Source organism: Piliocolobus tephrosceles, chromosome 5 (genome assembly GCF_002776525.5).
Source record: "Piliocolobus tephrosceles isolate RC106 chromosome 5, ASM277652v3, whole genome shotgun sequence".
Lineage (NCBI taxonomy): Eukaryota > Metazoa > Chordata > Mammalia > Primates > Cercopithecidae > Piliocolobus > Piliocolobus tephrosceles.
Window position 1 is genome coordinate 38,355,687 of NC_045438.1, and position 16,689 is coordinate 38,372,375.

Below are 16,689 nucleotides of genomic sequence, written 5' to 3' on the forward strand. Positions count from 1 at the left end.
TTATAAATGATTTTTGGTCTAGGATACAATGTACAGCAAATTTCTCAAATGTGTGATTGACACAAAACTTTTTTGACTTGAAAGACAAGCCAAAAAAAGAGATAAATGCAGGAAATTAATGAATCTGTATAAGTAGGTTTAAAAATGGCAACTAGCACATTTGAGAGGTTTTAGGTAAGAGCAAAAACTAATATTTATCAAGAGTTTATCATGTGCAGGCTGCTGTTCAAAGCACTTGGCATCTATTATTTTACTTAGCCTCATAACGACCATATGAAGTCAATATTATTATTATTATTAATTTTTTTTTTTTTCAGACAGGATCTCCCTCTGTCACCCATGCTGGAGTGCAGTGGCATGATCTTGGCTCACTGCAGCCTCCACTTCCCAGGTTCAAGTGATCTTCCCAGCTCATGCTCCCTCTTAGCTGGGACCACAAGGGTGTGCTACGATGCTCAGGCCTGGCTAATTTTTTGTATTTTTTTAATAGAGATGGGGTTTCACCATGTTGCCCAGTCTTGTCTCAAACTCCTGGGATCAAGTGATCCTCCTGCCTCAGCCTCCCAAAGTGCTAGGATTACAGGCATGAGCCACTGTATCTGCCCAGTTGGTACTATTATTATCCTGGTTTCATGAATGCTGAAGCTGAGATAGTGAGAGGTTAATTTGCCCAAGATCACACACAAATAGTACATGGCGAAGCTGGATTTACACTCAGGGAGCCTGACTGACAGCTTGTGTGCCTTATCACTTCCCTATGGAGCCTCATCAAATACACAGAAGATGAAGGGAATAGAAACTGAGAAAAGAAACTAAAGGTCTGGAGCATTGTTCAAAGAGGAAACTCTTCCAGGAAGAACAAAAAGAAAAAAGCTGAGCACCAGATAAGGTGTTGAAAAACCAAACCAAATGTTGTCTTATTAGTTTATAATTTGGATGTATTTACACCTGCATTATTGTGGGCAGTTCCAGTCAAAGTAAATTTAGAAAGAACCAATAGAAGGAGACTGGCAATGAAAATGGCAGAACATGCAGTCAGTTGCTGTCCACAGGGGAGCAAAATGAGAGAACAGACGAAAATGGAAGTCGGGGGCCGGGGGCTGTGGCTCACGCCTGTAATCCCAGCACTTTGGGAGGCCGAGGTGGGCGGATCACGAGGTCAGAAAATCGAGACCATCCTGGCTAACACGGTGAAACCCCATCTCTACTAAAAATACAAAAAAACCAGCCGGGCGTGGTGACTGGCGCCTGTTGTCCCAGGTACTCGGGAAGCTGAGGCAGGAGAACGGTGTGAACCCGGGAGGCGGAGCTTCCAGTGAGCCAAGATCGCACCACCGCACTCCAGCTTGGGCGAGAGAACAAGACTCTGTCCCCCACCGGCAAAAAAAAGGGAGTTTGGGAGAAAGACTTACTTTAAGAATAAAGGTTGAAAACAGGCCGAGATGAATATCTATGAAGTCATAACTGGCATGGTTAAAATGGATAGAAAAGTTATTCTTGAAATATCTGGCAAAGTAAATTCAGGATATAAAAGGGAAATAGTGGTGAACTCATTTAGTAATAAACCCATGCCATTACTACTTCAAAAGTTAGTATGGGCACAACATATTATACATTTTACTGTGTTTAACAAATTATTAGAAATAATTATAAATAATTCTTGAAGATAGAAATGGATCCACCATTCAAGAGTGATGCCATGGAGGGTAGTTATGCACCAGCCAAGTGTTTCTAAAAAACAAAGAGAAAACATACTGAAGTCGTCCAACATTACTTTGAAGTCAGACAGACCCAGGTTCAAATTCCAGCGTTACAGTTCACTGAGTAGTTACTTAATCCCTCTGGGCTGCAGTTTTATCACCCGCCAACTCCACATAATCATCCTTCCCTGGGCAGTTGGGCCTAGCATATAACTGGCAGTCCAAAAATGTTGGCTGTTATTGTGATTAAGATGACCCCACGTGCCTTCTGATGTACTCAAAAAAGCGTTTCTCTTCTGTTAGACTGAAGGATGTTGAGGGTTTCAATTTTATTTTACTCTGAGCTGCAATTCTCAGGCTCAGCTCTAAGTTTATGTTCGTATCTTTATATGCACAGTGGGAAATTGCTGTGACTTCACTGGATCTTCACAAACTGCATAGTTTTGTGGCAGCTTATGTATTATTTCTTGATTACCTTTTCTTAGTAGCTTACACTGATGGTTATCTCCTGTATTTGTCTTTTGAATTTTGTTTGTGGTTACTTGATCTGTTTTTGATGATCCTTTGGCTCCCATAATGTGAGGAGAGAAGGGGTTTCTTTGCCATTTCTGATCTCCTAGATTGAGAACCCTTGAGTCCAGGCATCAAGACATACTGTAAGTAACAACAACTGCACAACAATTCTCAACTAAATCTTCTGCAATGGAAATGACGAGCTGAATAAAAGACAAAGTAGAATGTGTTTGTTATGACTCACATACTGCCTAGAACTTCAGAGTCCCTGCCCATTTTGTTTAAATCAGACATGTCAGGTGACCTGGCCACAAAGACTCAGTGTGACACTGATGTGCATTTTGCTAAAACAAGGTCAGCAGTCAGAGCTGGAGAGCTACACCCTGGTGAATTCAGCTACGACAGTTGCCCAGAAAATTATAATTTAGGAAATTATTTTCTAAATTTCATCAACATTTCTCATTTCTGGGCACTGGCATTTTAAAAAGTCTTATTTTTTTGGTCATTTACCTTATAAGTAAGTGACTCTTTTTTCAGCGACAATAGTGAGAGAAAGTGGAAGACTGACCTAAAAGAGAAACAGGAAGAAAGAAATTGTCCAGAATTTTGAAATTATGTATTTCCACTTCCATTATATTTATAGTTTCAAAGAAATAAACAGAGAAATAATTTTAAAAAGCGGGCACCAGCCAAAAAGAATTTATTATGGAAGGCAAATATTTGATTAGAATCTGAGATTGTGACTATTTCTTTGTTATTTCTGTAAACTGACATCCACCTTAAAGACATAGCTTTGGAAAAATGTATAAAATTGGAAACACATTTACCATAAAACATAGTCAACCCATCCTCCTCTTATTTTTACCTCAGCCTCAGATTTTCTGGCTACAGTTACAAAAAGGAATGAAAGGTCAATGAAGAACAACATAGTCTTGTTTAATCTTTAAAACTTAGTACTTTAAATGGCACCTAACTGGAACCTCAGCCTCTTGGACATGGACCCCTTTGAATTGTTGCCTCTGCGTGTCTCTCAGTTGATGGTTCTTGAGATGGAATCTACTCAGAAATGCAGTCAACACCATGTCTGCCTTAGATTAAAAAAAGAGACAGAGATTTTTAATCAACCAGGTAAATAAATTACAGAGAATTTCAACTACAAATTAAAATGTACTTTGAGAGAGAGACGTGATTGGAACCGAAATGTCTGCATTAAAGTTATGAACCTTCAAACAGCTACCTTTCCATGACTGTGTTACCCAAGATAGACTTTTTCCCTCTTACTCTTTAAAATTATCAGTGAAATTGCAATTTCCTTGCGTTTAATCTTGTCTTTTTTATTTTTTTGGGGGGATGGAGTCTCACTCTGTCGCCCAGGCTGGAATGCAGTGGCATGATCTCGGCTCACGGCAACCTCCCCTTCTTGGGTTCAAGTGATTTTCCTGCCTCAGCCTCCTGAGTAGCTGGGACTACAGGTGCTCGCCACCATGCTGGGCTAATTTTTATATTTCTACTAGAGACGGGGTTTCACCATATTGGTCAGGCTGGTCTTGAACTCCTGACCTTGTGATCCGTCCACCTCAGCCTCCCAAAGTGCTGGGATTACAGGCATGAGCCACCGTGCCTGGCCTTAACCTTGTCTTTTTAAAGCAGGGTTTGACACATATTTGGTATGAGAATGAAGGGTAGCGTGAATAAAAAGGAATAAGGGCTTTCCATTCAGAGGGACTGAATCTAGACTTTAGTAATGACTGCATTTTGGGTGAAACCTTTGTAAATTGAGACAAAAATGCATGAGTGTTTGTCTTAAAATTTTTTACATTTATTTTTAAAAAATTCACCTCGATATTGGAAAAGATAAAGGTGTTAATGTGTATTACTCCAGCAGTGAGGGAAGATTCTAGAATGTTCCCTGGTTGTTGCCCTCATACTTTGTGATGTTATGCTGATCCCTGCACCTTAAGTTCAAATTCCAGTTTCCTTGCTCAACTTGAACAACATGCAAGAGTTGGCTGTAAGGGCTGTTTTTTATTTTTTATTTTTCTGCTTGCTTTTGTTTTGCTTTGTTTTTTAACCACCTAATTAAAGAATTCTGGATATAGATTAACTTCTCGCCCACTATATCCCCTCCCCTACTGTTTTAACTAACAGGCACTAAGCACCATGTCCTTTGATGGATTTCCTATTTTGATGGTAAAACCCTTGTTTTTCTTACAAAAAGTATTTTCTCTGTTTTTGACAAAACTCTAATCTTGCTTTTCTGACTCTGAGTCCCTGCATGCCTCTCTTCCATGTTTCAGGAAGGAACAATTAGGCAATCCTGCCATGTTTCTTCTGAAAGTAGCAAAAACAGTGGCTTCAAGAGCCCTTATGCTGAATCATGACATAGATATTTTTTTCTACACCACTCAGAACACTTTGAATTAAAGCAGGAAGCCTGATTTGAAGCCACTATTGAACTAAGCCCTGGAAAGAAAGGAGTGTGGAAGAAGGGGAGAGGGTGGAAGGAAAACATTTTCTGAGGAAAAAGTTTAGTCTTTCTTCCAGTGTACAGTTTAAAAATGTGGGCTCATTGGAATGAATTTGAAGGTTAGGTTACAATTTGCTTACAGCAGATTTTGCGATTAAACTCATTGAATCAGCCTTTTTTTTAACCCCTTAAGTGACGTATACATGGGATTAAACAGAATGAAATTCAGTTGTTTCTCAACTCACTCTCCTAGCCTCACATCTGTCAAAATCATTGCTGTTTGATTTTCTTTTCTGCAAAGGCCCCCGAGACACATTTGCCTTTAAGCACTTGGACACTGGTGGGAGCTGCGTGTTCTGGGTGTCCTTAGGTGCACTGGGCTGGGCTAGGCAATGCAGCTCTTGTGTCCCGGGAAAGCTGCAGTCTCCGAGTGTAAGATACACACCCAGGCCACACCTTCAGAGCCATGCAAAACTGGAAGGAGACAGAGATAAGGTACACTAAAAGGAAGAAAAAACTCCTCTTCTTTCTCCAAGCTGCATCTGCTTGCTCAGGTGAGAGTGCAGTGCCCTGCCATTATATTTTTCTTCTGATGAAAGAAAAGTGGCACTTGGACTGCTCCTCTCAGTAAAGGGGTAAGAGCCATTTCTTCTAGAGAGGTTTCCTGATACCCACTCCTATCCAGTTCTGACTTCCTGGCACCCCACTCAACGGGCTGCTCTTTCTCTTCTTTCTTTGTAGCCAGCTAGTGTACCACTTTCTCAGCCTCTCTCAACTGGGGAGTCTTCCTTGACACTGGACTCCAGGAGTCTTGGAATATCTTTGCAGCCTCATGTCTAGCACTTAGTAGATGCAGGATTGTTAATCGAATGAGCAAACAAACTGTGGGAACCCACAAAGCTGTTCTGACTTCCTGACTGCCCTAGTAAGCTACATTTATGTTGCACCAGATAGGCCAAGCCTAACACTTCTCAAAATAGGAGATCTTTGAAAAAGGGAGGGGAGTGAGGAGAGGAAAACAATGATAGAAGTGGTCTCCTGGTAAACAGATATAAGAGCCTTTGAACGGATCAACAAATAAAAACAAGCTGATAATGTGTTTGGCTGCAAATACAGTATTCTAAATCCAGATTTGGTGCTACCTTACTTTATCAGTGTGGAGCATTCACAAATGCAGTTGGTCCAGTTTCTGCAAGTATTTTTTTCCCTTTCAGTTCTGTGGAACTGAAACCATCAAAATGCTAGTGTGATCTACACTAGTTATCTGGAAAGTTTTTAACTGTGCATCCTATAAGTAAAAAATTTATCAGCCCACATCTTCTTCTTCTATATAGTCATCAATTATTGGATGCACTTCTGTGCTAATATATCATGTACATTATAAAACATTATATATATAATATAAATTAAGAGAAGATGATATAAAAACAGAAATAGAAATTCCAGGCCAGGCGAGGTGGCTCGTTCCTCTAATCCCAGCACTTTGGGAGGCCGAGGTGGGCAGATCACGAGGTCAAGACATCGAGACCATCCTGGCCAACATGGTGAAACCCTATCGCTACTAGAAACAGAAAAAAATTAGCCGGGTGTGGTGGCAGGCACCTGAAGTCCCAGCTACTCAGAAGGCTGAGGCAGGAGAATGGCGTGAACCCAGGAGGCGGAGCTTGCAGTGAGCCGAGATCATGCCACTGCACTCCAGCCTGGGTGACATGGTGAGACTCTGTCTCAAAAATAAAAAAACAAAACAAAACAGAAAAAAAGAAATTCCAGTATTTTCTCCCTAAGCCCGAACAGGTCATTATTGTACCCTATGTGGGTGAGCTGGAGGCTGCTGCTATAGGCATGACTTTTCTCACCAGTAACTTAATGATTTGGGCAAAGTCAGAGCTCCCCTCCTTTAAACTCTTGCAGGAGGATAGGTGGCATAGTGATGTGACTGTGGGCTACTCATTATGCTTCTCTCTGCCTCAGTTTACCTCTCCTGATAATATAGCCTTGTTGATCTTACAGAAATGTAGAGATTAATGGATGATATACCTCATACTGGACTTTAAGAGTGAGGTAGTTCATTTGACATATTGTATATGAATTCTTTCTAATCTCTTCTATTTTCTGGGAAAATTCTATTATTTCATTAAATAGTATTGATTCTCCCATTAAATGGGGGGTAATATTGTCATCTTCATCTTTGAATTGTGGACCTTTAGCAGGAGGAGGAATCTTAGAGGGCAACTCTAGTCTAGTTTTTACCCAATGACATAACGAGACAAGCTATAAAGAAGGTGATACGTTGCTTGATGTGGCAGATCACCCCGTTGCCTGCAAAATTGATCTCTCCTGTTTTCCTCTAATTTTGTTTACCCTCCTCTGAGGGCCCATGTGCCTGAAGGCAGGCTAGGCTCCCTCCTCAGCCTTGGGGCAGGGGCAGAAGGCTGCATCTTGAGTAGGCAAGTCAATTATGGAGATACTATCTATCTGCCGTGCTAAATGGTTGGGTTTATGCTTAGGTGTGTAATATGGTCTGACCAAGCTTTTTGGAAAGTTTCCTTCACTTTCCAAAGAGACACACCTAGTGGACATTCCCTTCCCACCTCGGGACCTCAGTATCTCTGTGTGGCGTGGACATTCCAGTCACTGTCTTAGGGCCATGGAGGAAGCTAGCCTATGAGGATTACCTGTCCATGAGGTGTGACGGACTGGAAAGATGGTCACAGGTCATGGAGCTGCCAACTTAATTGTCCTGGAACTTTCATAACTCTGACCCTCAAGCCATAAAAAATGATAAGTGCTCTCATTGTTTAAACTACTTTAGTTGCATTTTTCTGTGATTTGTAGCCAAAATGCATCCTAACTGATACACTTATCCAAGGAGGCTGGGGGTGGCAGAAATGGAACAAGAATCCAGAACTTTAAAATAGCAAGTACTGTACTGCTTGGGCCTTATTTACGAATCATAGCTTGAGAGAATTCATTCATCATGCTCGGTAAGAGCAGTCATTATTTGATTATACAAATGTTCTACTTTCTTGCTTCCATTGGTGTTCAACTCTGGTGACATCTTGATGGGCTTCCTCTGGGAATACATATTTACTTTTTCATATTTAGCTTCTCATCCAGGGATATCCAGTTACACTATAAATGTCATCTATTGGCAAATATAATTTGCCTACAGAGACCTGGACCAATAGTCCCTCAGTGAATTCGTGACAAAACGTCTGCATGTCGAATCAGGGTAGTCTCATGTTCAAACCAAAACTCTATCCGCTGCTGGTCCAAGGTGCCTCTCACTGTTGCCAATTAGCCGGGACACCCAGAACTAACCCAGGAGCTTATAAAGGTAATGAGTGGTTTCAAATCACCCACAGACACCCACAGTAAATGGAAAAGCTTTTGTCAACATCATTAATGGTTTCAGTTGGTAAATTATTAACAGAATATATGTGGAGTCCTCAGCATTTCAAATACATTTGCTTCCTGAACAAGTACATTGGAGAACAGTCTCTCCTGCCAAGTTCCAAGTTGCAGGTGCCCACTCTACTGCCCTCCCTCCCGGTCTCCTGTCCTGGGCTGTGTTAGGATCCTCCTTCTCTTGCTAAAGGGGGCTTCTCTTCACACTCCTGAGAGCTCTTAGCTTCTTGTGCATGTTTACCCTTGTCCAGGCCCTGTCATGTGAATAGTCTTGTTTCATTCGACTCTTCCTCTCTAGATATGTGGGGGAAAGATGACAATTTGAAAAACATAGGCCACTCGTGGTGGCTTACGCCTGTAATCCCGCACTTTGGGAGGCCGAGGTAGGTGGATTACTTGATCCCAGGAGTTGGAGACCAGCCTGGGCAACATAGTGAGACACCATCTTTACAAAAAATAAAAAATTAGCTGGGTGTGGTGGCACATGCCTGTAGTCCCAGCTACTCAGGAGACTGAGGTGGGAGAATCACTTGAGCCTGGGGAATTTGAGGCTGCAGTGAGCTGGGATTGTGCCACTGCACTGCAGCCTGGGTGACAAAGTGAGAACCTGTCTCATAAATAAATAAATAAAAATTAAACAACAACAACAACAACAAAACACTGGGCTGGACGTGGTAGCTCACACCTGTAATCCTAGCACTTTGGGAGGCTGGGGCAAGCAGATAACTTGAGGTCAGGAGTTCAAGACCAGCCTGGCCAACATGGTGAAACCCCATCTCTACTAAAAATACAAAAATTACCCGGACATGGTAATGCATGCCTGTAATCCCAGCTACTTGGGAGGCTGAGGCAGAAGAATCATTTGAACTTGGTAGGCAGAGGTTGCAGTGAGCAGAGATCAGTCCCCTGCACTGCAGCCTGGGCAACAGAGCAAGACTCAAAAAACAAACAAACAGACAAACAAAAAAACCTAGTTCTGGTAAAGGCTCTGCCACTTACTGACTTATTCACCTTGCGTAAATCACTTAACTTCCCTCAGCCTTGGTGTCTTTCGGCTGTCAATTGGCAATTGTCACACTCTTTGTGGCATCTATGTCTCAGAAGCTTCAGAATCAAGCAATCTAATCCCTGTCGTTGAGAGTCTGAAAACCTCATAGTTCTCACTATTGGGTATTGTTTATGTTGATATTTTTTCTTCACAGGAGGCTCACAACACATCCGTTCAAATGCTGGGATTGTGACTGACTCAGGCAGGAAGAACAAGTCCTCGTGTCAATGAGTGGAAGGATGACACATTTGCTGGAAAATACAGTGTGTTGTCGTATTCACACTAACACCACTGAGAAGTTGATCCTGTTATTACTCGCAGCAACATTTCCTGGCTTAGACCTAGCATACTGGGTAATGCCCGTATGTTGGGAACATTCAATACTGCAATGGAGAAAGGGAAAGCCTTGGCAGGTGGTGAGGAAGACTACTGGAAGGGTGGATGGATGGGAGAGACAGGTTATTCTTTTATCAAAAAAATTTTTTTTTTTTAAAGAGCATTAGCTGTTACATTGTTTTGATTACGTCTGTGGAACAGGAGATATGGACAAGAGTTAAAAAACAATAAAGTGGGCCGGGCACGGTGGCTCAAGCCTGTAATCCCAGCACTTTGGGAGGCCGAGACGGGCGGATCACGAGGTCAGGAGATCGAGACCATCCTGGCTAACACGGTGAAACCCCATCTCTACTAAAAAATACAAAAAACTAGCCGGGCGAGGTGGCGGGCGCCTGTAGTCCCAGCTACTCGGAGGCTGAGGCAGGAGAATGGCATAAACCCGGGGAGCGGAGCTTGCAGTGAGCTGAGATGCAGCCACTGCACTCCAGCCCGGGCGACAGAGCGAGACTCCGTCTCAAAAAAAAAAAAAAAAAACAAAAAAAAAGCAATAAAGTGTATAGGTTATCACTGTCTCTAACGCAGTGACTCTGGGCAAAATAGGTAGCTTTTCTAAATTTCTCTCATTAATTAAACGGAAATGGGAATGGTAACGACCTCATTGGGTTGTTGTCAGTATTAAATGAGATAACACACGAAGTAACTAGCACATGATGATACTATGTGCATACGCATGGCTAGTGCACACAACTGTGTGTGCACCTGAATATTACCCAGTTTCTGGTTCACTGAGGAGTCACCCATTCCACGAATCATTTATTGATCCCGTATAAACGTAATGCTATGCTGCAAGGCAATGAGCTCCCAAGGTACTTAGAGTCCAGATAGGAAGTAACGCCAGGCACGGTGGCTTACGCTTGTAATTCCAGCACTTTGGGAGGCTGAGGCAGGTGGATTAACTGAGGTCAAGAGTTTGAGACCAGCCTGGCCAACATGGCGAAACCCCATCTCTAGTAAAAATACAATAATTACCCTGGTGTGTTGGCACGTGCCTGTAGTCCCAGCTACTTGAGAGGCTGAGGCAGGAGAATGGCTTGAACCCGGGAGGCAGAGGTTGCAGTGAGTCGAGATTGTACCATTGCGTTCAAGCCTGGTCAACAGAGTGAGACTCTGTCTCAAAAAAAAAAAAAGAAAAAAAAAAAGAAAAAGAAAAAGAAAATGAAGAAGACAAGGACAAAGAAAACAAGGAAAAATACAGATGGAAAGTAAATAAGTTAAGATGCTAAGTACAGACCATTGCTGATTATAGGTGCTGAGAAAAGTATTAGTCACTTGAGACCTGAAAAACTCACAGAAGTGCTTCACAGGCAGCATATAATGGAGAATGACTATGTTTTAAATTAGGGAAAAAATTCCAGGTGTAGATCAACAAGAGCAAATCTATTCTGAGAAAGAAGAAATCCTGGCTAGCTGGAATGCCTAGCCAATGGGAACCGGCCGGGTTGCAAGGCAAGGTCGGGCATCCCTTCCAGAGATGCAGCCATTGGCTCGAACACCCATAGGGCCTGCTCAGTCATTGCTCAGGAATTCTTGCTTCTAAAGGGAGCAGCTGCAGTGAGCAATGCCTGGGAACACGTTATTAACTCGCAATACACAGTGTGGCCCGCTCTTCCTTTCTGTAAACAGTTACTTGTTGATCAACAACGTCTACTGAGTGGTTTTGGTTTGCTAAGCATTAAGAAAGGTTATGAAGCAAGTTGAGACCATGCAAGATACCTGGCCAGAAGATCATTCTCAGTATGGACATAGGATAAAACACACAGGTCAGGGGAATAAATGTTTACAGAATAGGAGTGCTACACATTTTAAGAAAGAACATACAAACCAGCATAATATAAATAGAAAATGGGGTGACATGCCTCATTTGTTGACAAGGGTGGGGTAGTTGTGAGGTTGATGTGTGTGCAAAGCAACATTAGGAAAACATGAAATCACGATTTGACTCTGCTTCCCCTGATGCAACAGAGGCCCACTCAGCCTTGGGGGAGCAGGTGACTTGCCACAGTATTTCCTGTTTGCTTGTCAGGTTGCCCGTTGTATTTGATCTTTCTCCATCAAAGCAGTGGTGATGTGTTCAATCATTATTTCTTAATCTTCTTGCTCATTTTCTTTTTTATTAATTGATCATGTGTCTCCACTCATTCCACCTCAGCCTGATGCTTGGTGGAAGTTGAACAATTTCCTCCCTCAGTTGCTGACAAGTTTTTCTCATCCTGCAATATTTTTAGAATGTTCTGGGATTGTGGGGATCCCTGGATGCATTCAGCTTCTTGCTAAGTGTTGGGGCAAGCAAAACTCTGGCAGATGAGATGCAGATACTGCATCTGTAATTTAGAATGAGAGTCAGAGAAAATATAAATGTGGGTACTAAAAAATGGTGTTAGTCTTGGAAAATGAGGTTCAATCATAGCTATCTAAGGTTTGTATATGCTCATAAACACAACTGATAGAAATAAAGAACAACAGATTCCAGTCAGACACCTGCCAAGTCTTTGGAAAGTTGAGGCAGAAAAGATGATGAGAAGGGCTAGGATGGGATCTCCCATCAGCTTGATCTCCTGGGAGCAGTGACTGGTTCTTTTTCCTCTCTGCTGAATGCATTGTAAATGCTCTCTTAGAGCCTTGCATGCATGAATAAACGAACAAACTCTAAAACGTTTCCATGGCTAAGAAATAACTTTGAGCCAAGCCATAGTCTTCTGAGGCTTAACTTCTAGGTTTAGCAGAAAATCACTGTGTCTCTGAATTGTTCCTGGACTGACTGCAAGTTTTGGTAATCTGGTGTTTCCTTTGGAATAAAACCACTATGTGAGGCCTGAGATCAAGTGCCTGTGCAGCTTTTCCTGGATTAATACTGTTGGTGGTTTCAGAGTCTTTTTGTTTCTAGAGTTTTATTTTCTGAGACCCCTTGCCATTAATATTAGACTTTATTTTAATATAACTGTAGAATTTCAACATTTAAATTTTATACATAAATTATAGCATATAACATGTGAGTATTCAAAATCCACAACTACTTACTTTCTAAGTAAAATACACATTATTTTGCACAAGAATAAACAGCAAGAAGTATCACATAGAAGAAAATCCACATTGTAACTTTGTCATAATAATGTCCTTGGATCTATGATTCTTTTTAAGAAAAAAAGAAAGAACTATTTGTCTCATGGACTAGGGAAAAATGGGTGGGGGATACTGGCACCTTCTTTGACAAAAAAGGAATTATGTTTTGTGCCATTCAACATTTTTCTCTCTCCTTTTTCTGCCAACCAAAGAACAAAACAAAACAAAAACTCAAAAAACCAAAGAAATCACTGCAACAATAGCAGCAACAACAAAAATAATTAATAAGAGGATTTAGGTGGAATGCTATAAAAATTAGATCAGCAAATAAGATTATGGAATTTCATGTGGCTTCTGTAATTCTAGGAAAGAGATGTTTTATGTGTTGCTACTAAAGGAAAGTGGGATATAGAAGAAAATAAGAAGAAAAGAGAAGAAAGAAAAGGAAAGAAAAATCTCTGTGTCATGGTCAGTGTTTTCCAACAGGGCACTATTAACATTTGGGGTAAGGTGATTAACCATATTTTATAAACATGAAGAGGAATTCTGATAGGAGCTTAAACACGAGTTGTACTCCTCTTGATTAAGTGTACATTTTATTTCCACTTCCAAAATCCCTAATGTTTTAAACTTTTTTTGAAAGAGGATTTCTTCCTGTTACAGTTTATAAATGTCTCAAAGTGTGGGTGTATGGCAAACCATTCCAAATTTACCCTCAGAGAAGTATTCTTTACTTTTTTGACTGTTCTGTTTCTCCATTTGACTTTTGCATGAGAATCCTCATCTCACTCTGCTCTTCTGTCTTTAAATTCACTCTCTCGGGTAAACTAATTCATTCTTATGGCTTCAGTTGCTGTTGATGGCCTAGTTTTTACACCCGTCACTGACATTCCAACTACTCTTCAGCCCTAAGTCTTATGCAAGGGTGAGAATTTGCACTTAGATCTATTTTCCTCATCTAAGAAACTGATAAAAATCAAACTCATCTACTTTTCTTTTGCAATATTGATGACACCATCATTTATTGAGTTTTTAAATTTCACGAATATTTGGGTGTCTATTATATACCTATTATGCTAAGTTCTAGTGATATGATGGTGACCAAACAGGCAGAACCCTGATGTCATGGAACTTTATAGTATAGGGGTAGAAAGATATTAGTAAAATGATCACACAAATATTTATAATAGAGATAATGGTCATGAGAAAAACTACAGATTCCTACAAATGTACAATATAAAGACCTCACATAGCCTGATCAATAAAAAAAAAAAAAAAAAAAAAAAGGCTGGGCACGGTAACTCTTGCCTGTAATCCCAGCACTTTGGGAAGCCGAGGTGGGCAGATCACCTGAGGTCAGGAGTTCGAAACCAGCCTGCCCAACATGGTGAAACCCCCGTCTTTACTAAAAATACAAAAAATTAGCTGGGCCTGGTGGCAGGCACCTGTAATCCCAGCTACTTGGGAGGCTGAGGCAGGAGAATCACTTGAACCCAGGAGGCAGAGGATGCAGTGAGCCGAGATCATGCCACTACACTCCAGCCTGGGCGACAAGAGCTAAACTCCATCTCAAAAAATCAATCAACCAACCAACCAATCAATCAATAAGAAATAAAAAAAACCTTTTAGACTGCATTTCCTTTAAATCCACAACCCCCTCAATCACTAAGACCTATTGGCTGCACCCCCATTTTTATAACTGCAGCTCTATTGAAGGGCCCTCCATTTCTGCCCTCCAATTAGCATGAATTACTCTAATTAGGTCCTCACTGAACTCTTATCATAGACCATCAGCACACAGCTATCATGTTAATCTTCTTAAATATTGATTTTTTTCACATCACTCCTCAACTTAATCGCCAATGATCCCCAATAATCCAGCGAATTTACTTCAGCATATTACTGTGCCTAGATGTGTTCATTGTGCTAATAGATAATCTGTCACCACCTCCTATTCAGCATTACGTATGCTGTTCCCTGCACCCAGAGTGCTGTCGTTCTTCTCTTCCGTACCTCTCACCTTCCATATTTCAGTGATTTTCAAGCCCTCAACACTTGGAGAGTGGGGGATGACAGGGGAAGAATAGGGGAGGCAGAGAGGGCTGGGAGGTAGGCTTAGGTCTTAGAACCCTCTGCACTGGATTTCCTTAAGATTTCATTTGAGGAAAGGAGTCCAAGGCAAAACAACAACAACTTGAAAATCATTGTGCTGTTGAAGTTTCTGGTTAAGATTCATCTACCCTCATCACCCACTTCCTCCCAACATTGACTTTTCTCCTCCATCTTCAGTCTCTAGAGTGGTGTAACTGTACTCCTAGATGAGATGCAGTTGTTTAGCTTTTGCCTTGCATTCAACTCTTAATAAATTTGCCTCCTTGAGTCTTGTTTTCTACTTCTTTTGCATTCCCTAAAGTGCTTTACTATTGCATAAATGAATGAAAAAATTGAGGAACACATGAATGCTCTGTGGTACTTTTAACTAGTGAGAAATTTCTGTTTCTAAATTATGGTTTTAATCTATCCTTAGCCATTTTCAGCAATGAGATAAATAGAAATAATCAATATATCATAAGTGACGTTCTGTTTGGGTTTCCCTGCCAGATGCGGGTGAATCTACATACCTGGCCAAAAAATAAGGGAAAAGGTTAGTGAGAAGTGATGAGAATGTTCTTTCTGAAACTCCTTATTCACTGGGATTGGCTGCCTGCCTTGTTCTCCTTCCTTCAATGCCCCCGAGGTTTACCTTTGCTAATCTGTGACATAGAGATTCAAATTTTTTTCTTTTCTTTCTTCCTTTCTTTTCTTTTCTTTTTTTTTTTTTGAGATGGCGTCTCACTCTGTCGCCCAGGCTGGAGTGCAGTGGCGTGATCTCGCCTCACTGCAAGCTCCACCTCCCGGGTTCAGGCCATTCTCCTGCCTCAGCCTTCCAAGTAGCTGGGACTGCACTCCCGGCTAATTTTTTGTATTTTTAGTGGAGACGGGGTTTCACCGTGTTAGCCAAGATGGTCTCTATCTCCTGACCTCGTGATCTGCCCGTTCTCGGCCTCCCTTAGTGCTGCGATTACAGGTGTGAGCCACTGCACCTGGTCCAAATGTTGTATCTCACATCTCTTAGGGAGAATGGAAATCTCTTTAAGACTAAGGTCTACTTTTTTAAGTTAGAGTAATGTGAGTTTAATTGCATCACAAATATTGTTAGCACTTATTATTCAAGCTTGTTCCTGAATTATAACAGGACACTGATTTATCCCAAATTCCCAACTGGGAACAAAGAACAAAGACAAGTCCCTGCAGTGGTTTCTCCACTGAGCCCAAAAACCACATCTGATAAGCTATGTAATTTGCTATAGCAATTTGTGCCAAAAATAAAGGCACACTTTTGCAGAGTCGCACATTTCTAAGAAAAACTGAACTCCGCCCCATGCTAATCCAGCTCCTTTCTTTCTTTTTCAAACTTGATGTTTATGGATAGAAAATACCAGCCTGCATCTTAGGTCCCATACCATTGACGTCCCTTGGCCAAATGGCTAAGTCCATTGGCCTCTAGTCACCCCAAGTCTCTCTTGCTGTCACTCTGAAACCTGAAGGGTGAGTGTAGGCAACAGCAGTGGCCTGTTTTACGACATCCCAATAGTATGATGTCTTTAACAGCACAGCAGATTCTTGGCTGATGGCCCTGGTTAAAGGAAGGAGGCACAGCATCTTCGAAGTCATCAATTTTAATGAGCACTGCAACTATTCCAGTAAACTAGATCCCTTTATTTTTGTTTGCTTGACAAAGAAACTTGATACATCTAAGATATTTATTTCTTTTTAGTTCAACACCAGGACAGCAACTTGCTTTTTTCACCACCACTATTAGGCCCCCAGTGGTGCTAAAAATTACTGTGCAGTCTTTTGGAAGGAGAAGAAGAAAAGAGGTTACAAGAAAAAGAAAAACAAAAGAACAAAACCAAGCAAATACAAATTTTTGAAAAATTCAGGCTTTCTTTGGCTCAGAGGTTAAACGTGAATTGTTGGAGTTCCCTTTCAAAGTTGGAGTTTGCCAAGGAATCTCAGAAGCTTGCATGGTTTTGTGGAAGTTACAAGAGAAACAA